The following is an 8,361-nucleotide window of genomic DNA, read 5'->3' on the forward strand; positions in this document are numbered from 1 at the left end:
ATATAAGCAAGGGATTATCATGATTTCTAATCACATACTTTAGATCTCAAATTGCAGCAATATAAACAAAACGTACAGACTTACCATTGACTTCACAAGTGGGAAGCACAGAATTAGTTTTTCTGTCTTTTCATAAATAGTAAAAGAAGTCCAGAAGCAGATACATTAATAAGAACTAACACTAAAAACAAGAAATGGTTAGTGAGGACCTTATGGGCGTTGGGAACTTCTCTTACTTTGGCCAGATCTCTCCACCAAATCCATAATGCTGGTGTCCTTTGCCCATGACGCGGGAGGCTCGCATTTTGGCCTGTGTTCTTCAGGAAGAGCAACTGGAATAATGCCACCATACTCCCTTTCGGCACCCCAGGGAAGCCTGCATTGTGGCATGGATGCCCTCAGCTCCTGATACCTGTGGGAAATGACAGGCTGCTGACACTGCTCCGCTGTACTTGAATCCCTTCCACTTATTAGAGTTTAGGTCATGTTTTTCAGAATACAGAATTCTAAGATTATGGTGCATTCTGCTAAAGGGATGAGGTTAGCCATCACCCACAAATTTGTGTTTATTTTGTAAGAAACAGCTTAATTGATATATAATTCACATGCCATAGAATTCAACAGTTTTAGTTGACCCATAAGTGTGTACAGCAGCCACCAGAGTCAATTTTATAATAATTTCTTGACCTCAAAAAGAAGCCCCATGTTCTCTGGCTAGTGCTCTATGAAGGAACCCACCTTTACTCCACCCCAAGCACCCACCTGGGGTGGTATTGTGTTCCCCAAAATATTGTGTACCTTAATAAACTTATCTGGGGTTAGAGAACAGAAAAGCCACAGTTAGGCAGTGATTAGCACAAGCCTTTAATCCTAGGAGTGATTTTATTAATAAGAACTTTGAAGATTCCTGCTACACCCACCTTCTTTATAGACTGGTCTGTTTGGACACTTCATATAAACAGAACCATATACTATGTAGTCTTTGTGTTGGTGTCTACCATTTAACGTAATGCTTTCAAAGTTGATGCACGGTGTGCCATGAACCCGCTAATGGCTGCAGAATAGTCTACCAATGGATATAACCATTCATCAGTTGAGAAGATACTTGGCTTTTTTTTTTTTTTTTTTCCAAGACAGGGTTTCCTGTGTAGCTCTGCACCTTTCCTGGAACTCACTCTGTAGACCAGGCTGGCTTCGAACTCACAGAGATCCACCTGCCTCTGCCTCCGAGTGCTGGGATTAAAGGCGTGTGCCACACACCCGGCTAGTTCTTGCTTTTACACCTGTGTCTTTGAATCATTATGAGTAAATTTTATGTATGCTATAAGGTAAGGGTCAAACTTGCTCCTTTGTATTTGGATCTTCCTGGCATCATCTGTTTAAGAGACTGGACCAACGTAAAGGAATAGCACCAATACTGTTAAGGTGTTACTTGCTTCCAACAGTTCAGTGAGGCTCTCTAGATTAACAAACACTGTGTAGACTCTGGAGGGAACTGAGTGAGGAATGACCAGAGGAACTGGAACTGAATTCTCTATGTGGGTCTACATGCTGATGAACAGACACAGCCTAAGTCCCAAGTCAGAGGCTTAAAGTGTCACCCCATTCTAACTTGGGTATCTGGATATATTTGGGAAATTGGTAAAGACTCGAGTAGAACTTAGTTGACTCCATGGACCATAAAAATGGTTTTGCATCTCTATTTTTAGAGCTGGTGTAAAGGTCAGGAATTTGTGGTACAGTGGAAGAGGGCCATGGTGAGAAGTAAAGTATGGGAGAAGGTAGGACCATCCTCTCTGGGCTCCTGCGCCCTGTGCACTGTCCTGTGAGTGGAGGGGAGGCAGTCAGAGTCAGGGAAACTGAGTCAGAGGCACTAGCTGCTGGGTACTTCTGTCTCTCTGTCAGTACAGCCCGTGCCTTAGAGGACCCTCCCCAACAGTAACTCCTAAGTACAATGGAGAACTAACACTCAAGACTGTCTTACAAATGGAACTGAATATCATATGAAATTGCTAGATAAACAATTACTAAGCCATCGACCTACTACCTGTTTTGCAAGTACTATTTTACTGGAATACTGCCTTTCATTTACGTATGCCTAGTCTGTGGCTCTCTTCACCCTATAGCAGCAGAATTGAGTATTTATGATGAAACTTTACAACCCAAAAGATTTTCTCTGTCTCACTAAAGAGAACATGTCCTAAGCTCTGCACTGACCAGCTTAGGGAAGCTTGGTGACTGTTGCTTCCGGGTCCTGGCAAACAGCTTTCAGATCTTTTCCCCTCTCCAAGTTCTGACCATGATAAACACACACAGTTTAGGGGATATGACAAGTGAAAAATATTAAACATTTGTGATTAATGACAAGCTAAGCTTTAACTTTTAAGTTTGTAAAGTTATATATAAATAATAAATGAGTCAATTTCTCAATATCTGACCCCGGTAAATTACATTGTCCCAGAAGATGAGCCAAAAAAAAAAAGTTAATCAATCATGTGTACTGGCACCTAGTAAAGCTGCAAAATTGAAAAAAAATTAAAATAAGAGGTAATGCCTAAATCACCCTTGACCCTCTCAACCCCTTGCAATCTTTCTGCCCCAGCTAGAGGCAAACTCATGGCAATTCAACTGCCTCAGTTTACTCAATGCTGGGATTAATGGGTGTGAACTACCACACTCAGCACGTTTCTTTTTATTTTAAATACTCAAGTCTATTCAGCCCTTCTCCTGTAGTATTAATACTCATTGTATAGAAGGAACTGCTTAAAATGTAAGTTGAGGTTTGAGGATGAAATAATTATTTCAAATAGAACGCTTCTCCTTAACAAAGAGAATAATCATGAAATTATTGGCGCTTCAATCTATAGCCACAGAAAACTGTTTACTTTGATTTAGGGAAGGTTATGGATGGACCCAAACCTATCAAATCACTGTAGAATCTTGGGTATCAATCCCAAAATTAGACTAGTAATGATTAGGAGGCATGGTCACAAGAAATCTCACACAAATCTCTCATTTTTTTTTAAGCTGGCAGAGAACTAAGAACTCTCTCTCTCTCTCTCTCTCTCTCTCTCTCTCTCTCTCTCCTCTCTCTCTCTCTCTGTGTGTGTGTGTGTGTGTGTGTGTGTGTGTGTGTGTGTGTGTGTGTGTGTACCTAGAGCCTCTTAAAGGCTGGCAAGAACTCTGCCACTTAACTATTCTTAGTTTCTAAACTTTCAATGGGAAAAAAATACAAAAGAGTACAGTGCCTACTAATTTACTTAACATTCTCAAAGGAGAACAAACGAGACTGTTATAAAATAGCAGCTACAAAAAAAAATAGCAGCTACTATAATTGTTCTAAAACACACAAGTGAATAAAGTAGTTGAAGTACAAACAAAGATCAGCTTGTTCTTTGATCACTGGGTAAGCCGGAACCCTATTTCTGTTTCTCTTTCTCTTTACAGTGCTTTCCGCTAACCCAGTCTCCCCCAGGTTCTTCTGCCCTCCTCCAAGTTAGTGTGCCAGATATGAACAGGGTAAGCCTGTAAATGTATAGTTTTATAAAGCTCTCGGGTGATTTTTTTTTTTTTTTTTGAGGCAGGGTCATACTTGGTAACCCAGGTTGGCTTGGAACTAACTATATAGCCCAGGATGTCCTTAAACCCATGGCAATAGTTCTTAGTTGAATAGTTCTTCTGTCTTAGCCTCCTAAGTGTTTGAATTACAGGATAAGCTGATATGATCATCCCTAGGTGATTTTTTTTTTTTTATAAATCTTTTTCTTTTTGCAAGATTTATTTATTGTGTATACAGTGTTCTGCCTGCATGTATGCCTGCAGGCCAGAAGAGGCACCAGATCTCATTACAGGTGGTAGTGAGCCACCATGTGGTTGCTGAGAATTGAACTCAGGTCCTCTGGAAGAGCAGTCAGTGCACTTAACCACTGAGCCATCCCTCCAGCCCAGGTGATTTTAATGTACTCTGTCTGACTGCCCTGCCCACCATGAGAAGAACAAAGTAGGCTGGTGTAAGGAAGTAATTGTATACTGTCATTAAAATTGCCACATTAACTCAAAATCTGTCCCACTTGGCAAGGGTGTGCCTGTCTCTGTGCTTAGAAAACTAAGCTTCTGAAATCGAGGATATGTCAAAGACTTTGATTCATCTTTACCATCAGCAAGAGTGATTCCCTGGAATTCAGGGGCTTTCTGCTTCCTATTGCTTTGCTTTGGGTTTGAGTTGAGAGCCACCGACCCAGCACTTGTTTGGAAGAAAGCTTCAGGTATGACAGAATGGAGATGCTGCTGTTGTCCTGGTGACACCTTCCAGAGCATCTCAGAACAGCAAGGGAAAGAAAATCTTCTCTAAGCTGCCTGGGGAGTCTTATGAAGGAGTTGACAGCAAGGGCTATAAGTACACATAGTCATCCTGGCTTTCTGTCTGGAGACTACCACAAAAAAGCTTACACGAAATAAAAGGGAAAGCAAGGTTTAGTGTTAGAAACCAAGGATGGTTGTTCCTAGATAATGTTTAAATGGCCTCATATTTTATGGATAGCTGACCATATGGACACTTAATTTTCTCAAATGTGTGTGCTTTAGAGAACACTGATAACGTCAAACATTTATTTACATATTCACTAGAAATAAGAGTACATTTGCCTGCATGTATGTGCACCACATGTGTGCCTGGTGCTTGAAGAGATCAGAAGAGGGCACCAGACTCCAGGCAAGCAGAGTTACAGAAGGCTGTGAGCTAGTAACTGGACCTGCGTCTTCTGTAAGAGCTGCAAATACTCTTAACCCCAAGCCATCTCTCCAGTCCCCGCTCCCAATGTTTTTCTTTTGCAAAGTGCATGTTTGTAAATTGAAATAGACCCATGAAGGCGGATCAGACAGCAAGCAAGAGCCTAGACGTAAGAGTGGAGTCTGGAAGAACCAATGTTGGGGCTGAGAAAGAGACCCTAAGGGAGACTGAGGACACTTTCAACCCTGAAGGCTCCTGGCCTGGGAATAATGACTTAAGACTTTACATGTTTTCAGACTAAAGACCAGCACCAGCGGGTAGAAGTTACAAGGAAGGAAAAGTGTTTTAGAAACATCTCAAAGGAAATGATCCAGCAAGCAAGGGCAGTCAAAAAGTGGAATCGACTGCCTGCATGTAGCAATGAACCACTTTGGAAGGTTTTTGTTTTGACAACTAATTTATTGCTTTATGAGTGTGTGTATACACCATGTGTGTGCATGTGCCCTTGGAGGCCAGAAGAGGGCGCTGGATCTTCAGGAACTAGAGTTACTGGTGGTTGTGAGCTGTCTGTTGAAGAGATGAGAGCCAAACCTGGCTTCTTAGAACCAAGCTTAGGTCCTCTGGAGGAGCAGCAAGTGCTCTGAACTGCGGAGCTGTCTTCCCAGCACCACCCTGGAAGTGTTTAAACTGAGGTAAGGTGGCTTCCTGTTTAATTCCCTAAAATTAATTTTAAGAAATGTTTGTGTATGTGTTTCTATATAGATGTGTGAGACCAGAAAGTGACATAAGTGACTGCCTTCTTCCATCACTCTCCACTTTCTTGTGGAGACAGGGTTTCTCACTGAACCTGGTGCTTACTGATTTTTACTAGGCTGTCTGGTTGTTGAGCCTCGGGATCCTCCTGTCTCTGCCTCCTCAGCACTGGATGACAGGTTCACACCGCCACACATGGCTTTTATATAGATACTGGGATCAAACATCTTCCTGCTTGTGTGGTGAGGACTTTACCAGCTGAGCGGTCTCCTGTCCTCTTACAGAGTACTTTCAGGATTTGGTCAAGTGAAGTTAGAAACGCACAAAAAAGAACATAACTACACAGGGTACTTAAAAACAAACTTATTCTTCCTCTCAAAATGACTCAAGCAGAAAAAAGCTGAGGCCGAGATTTTGGCAAAGTATTTGCCTGTGCCCTATACATCACAGAGGGTAACAGTGCCCACTGACAGGGCTGTTAGGAACAGTGAAAGCGTCACATCCCTGTCACATCCACACATCGGGGCAGGTCTGACCCAGCAACAGGGTTAGCAACAGATTCTGGAGTATTTCTGGGCAGAGGTGTTGGTGAATACGCTATTAGTGAATACCACAATAAACGGATGGCTCTCCAAGCCAAAGACGGGACCATACTAGAGTTCTAGAACAGAGCTGCAGGTGTAGTTTGGTGGTGCAGTGTTTGCCTAGCAGGCATGAAGTCTGGGTTCCATCCCCACAACACACACACACACACACACACACACACACACACACACACACACACTTCTAGAATGTAGTAGAATTTGAATGTCTGCTTTTTTACAGGATACAGCAATGTTCTTTCCAGTGTTAACAGATTAACCACACGAAGTTTAGTCACAAGAAAGCTGAAGTGTGTGTTATAGAGAAAGCCACTAACGTCATGAAACCTTTTCTTTTTTTTCTTGCATTTTTCTAATTTTTCTTTTACCTATCTTCTGAAGCAGTTGGGCGAGTAGCTGTTTCGAACGGCGTGTGCACCTGATTTGAGTAAAAGGTGTTGGACAGGAGGTCGGCCCCTTCAAGCTCCCTGCAGCAGCAGGGCCTGCCGTGGATTACCTCCATGCTTCTTGCCTAGGTGCAGGCAGCCTGGAGAGTAAATAGATAAATGAAAGGTGAAGGCGCATCTGGTTTTGGAAACTGTCTTGGTTAGTATTACAATGACTTTGCCTTAGGTAGGAAAGGAAACATTTTCTGCTGCCAGAATTCAACTCATCGATGCACAAAAATCAGAGGTTACTTTCTTACTGCCTGTGAGGGTCTGTGGACCCTGCCAAACCTGTAATAAGCAGCAACGTCTGTAATAAAAGTACACTTCTGTGGAACCACTTCAGCGGAAGCAAACCCGAGAAGTTGAAACGAACTCATGGACCCCTCCTGCAATTACGCCTTGCCTCCAATTTAACACTATTCAAGAACAATCAGCTGGCTTCAAGAAGCAGGGAGACTGACTCATGAACAGGTCAAGAGCCTTCCTCTAAAGCGGCAGTTCTAAACCTGTTGGGGTTGAACAACCCTTTCACAGGGTCGCCTAAGACCATCAGAAAACAGATGTTTACATTACGACTCATAACAGTAGCAAAATTAAAGTTATGAAGTAGCAACAAAAAACACTGTTATGGTTGGGGTCACCTCAACACGAGGGGCTGTGTGAAAGGGTCGCAGCATCAGGAAGGTTGAGAACCACTGCTCTAAAGGTTTTCGGATTTTGGACAAGGGCTCTTTTGCAGACAGCTAAACTAGGTGGTCTGGCCCCTCTGGCCCCAGTTGGGGACACTGGGTTCCCCACAGCACTGGAGAGACGCCCTCTGGTGGGAGGACTCGGAGACCGCAGGGCCGTCTCGCCCGCCCACTGCCACCAGGGGTCGCACGCACCTGGCACATCTGCCCGGGAGCTCCGCCCGACCGCGCCTCCCCTTCTTGTCACAGGAGCTGGCGGGTCTCCGCGGGGCGTGAAATTTCGCGGTCTTCCGCACCTGCGGGCCCCGGAGCGTGCGGGCAGGTGCGGGGGAGGAAGGCCGGAGGGACACGAGCTGGCCGGGGTGGGGTTGAGGCTGCCTGTGACGGCGATGGTGACCGCGTACTTAGGTAACACATCCTGAGGGTGGGGCAGCCGGTGGCGGGCCCAGAGCCGGTGCGCGGCGGGAAGCTCACTCAGGTTGTCTAGGGAGACCCTCAGGAGATCCCGGGCCACCAAGGATTGGGAGCGGGGCCGGAAGTGCGGCGCGAGGGCTTGGCGGCGAGGGAGAAGGTGGAACAAGGGCTTTTCCGCCCTTGACCCCACCCTCCGCCCCGGGGTCCTAGCCTTAAAGCCCAGGCCCCGCCTCCAGCCTCAGGCCCCGCCCCTAAGCCTCAGGCCCCGCCCCTAAGCCTCAGGCCCTGCACCTAAGCCTCAGGCTGCCCCTAAACCTCAGGTCCCGCCCCAGCCTCAGGCCCCTCCCCAAGCCTCAGGCCCTGCCCCTAAGCCTCAGGCCCCGCCCCAAACCTCAGGCCCTGCTCCTAAACCTCAGGCCCCGCCCCCAACCTCAGGCCCCTCCCCAAGCCTCAGGCCCTGCCCCTAAGCCTCAGGCCCCGCCCCAGCCAGGCCCCGCCCCAGCCCCTCCCTCTCTGCTGAGGTCTGGGGCCTCGCACCCTCTGGTCCCGACAAGGCCCTCGCGCATCGCCCTTTACGGGCTTCAGCCAGGTCCCTCCCTACACGCCTGTCACGCCACCGCCCCTGGGCCTTGCCTCCTTCAGGCCTCATCCTCTCCCCTCCTCTGCCTCCAAGGCCCCGCCTCTCCCATCCCGCGCCTCCTACGGGCACCAACCCGGCCCTAGGCCCCGCCCCGCCCTGTCTCCCT

At 46.3% G+C, this 8,361-nt stretch overlaps 1 long non-coding RNA gene across 1 annotated transcript; it reads right to left on the reverse strand.

Moving 5' to 3' along the window:
• Nucleotides 1-273: 273 nt before the first annotated feature.
• LOC119086129 lies at nt 274-7,789 on the reverse strand. Its single transcript, XR_005090995.1, has 3 exons — nt 7,397-7,789; nt 6,453-6,610; nt 274-412 (listed from the first exon to the last, which is right to left on the reverse strand). It is a non-coding gene; the product is annotated as an uncharacterized LOC119086129 (long non-coding RNA).
• Between the last annotated feature and the right edge of the window lie 572 nt (nt 7,790-8,361).

Source organism: Peromyscus leucopus, chromosome 3 (assembly GCF_004664715.2).
Source record: "Peromyscus leucopus breed LL Stock chromosome 3, UCI_PerLeu_2.1, whole genome shotgun sequence".
Taxonomy (NCBI): Eukaryota; Metazoa; Chordata; class Mammalia; order Rodentia; family Cricetidae; genus Peromyscus; species Peromyscus leucopus.